This window comes from Arachis duranensis, chromosome 3 (assembly GCF_000817695.3).
Source record: "Arachis duranensis cultivar V14167 chromosome 3, aradu.V14167.gnm2.J7QH, whole genome shotgun sequence".
Lineage (NCBI taxonomy): Eukaryota > Viridiplantae > Streptophyta > Magnoliopsida > Fabales > Fabaceae > Arachis > Arachis duranensis.
In genome coordinates, this window is record NC_029774.3 from 26,034,665 (window position 1) to 26,035,618 (window position 954).

Genomic DNA, 954 nt, shown 5'->3' on the forward strand with positions numbered 1-954 from the left:
TTGGATCAAGACACAAGATGCATGCAAGAATGCTATGAATGTCAAGATGAACACCAAGAACACTTTGAAGATCATGATGAACATCAAGAACATAATTTTGAAAAATCTTTAATGCAAAGAAAACATGCAAGACACCAAACTTAGAAATTTTTAATGCATGGAAAATATGAATGCAAAAATGCACATGAAAAACAACAAAAGACACAAAACAAGAAATCATCAAGATCAAACAAGAAGACTTGTCAAGAACAACTTGAAGATCATGAAGAACACTATGAGTGCATGAAATTTTCGAAAAAAATGCAAGAAAAATTTTAAAAGCATGCAATTGACACCAAACTTAAAAATTAACACAAGACTCAAACAAGAAACATAAAATATTTTTGATTTTTATGATTTTCTGAATTTTTTTTGAATTTTTATTAATTTTTCGAAAATAAAGTTTAGAAAAACGAAAAATAAAAGAAAAATTTTGAAAAAGATTTTTGAAAAGAAAATTACCTAATCTGAGCAACAAGATTTTTATTGTACTAGCTAAGTCTCACTTCACATGAAGCCATGCTACTTGTTTAGGGACACTTCTAGTTTCTGAATCTAAGGATTAATTTAATTTAATTTTTAAAAAGGGGACTCTAGTTCTAGGTTATTGAATTAGAAGTAAAGGACACTGTATTTAGTGGATCTAAAAAATTCTGATCTCATGGATTTTAGTTGAATCTTTCATATATGGCTCTGTTAAGATTAGAATACTTTAATTCAAAATTGGATAGTTACTAACATATATATAAGAGGTTGTGAAGAATAATATGGTTCTCTTGTTAACTAAATTGTTTTCATAGAAACTGAAAGAAGTTTATCTTTAAAAATTTCGCCATCACCAATTTAGTCCAAAACAACACTTCATCAATACTGTGGCATAAAATTAACCAATTCATAATTCACATCTGTCATGCC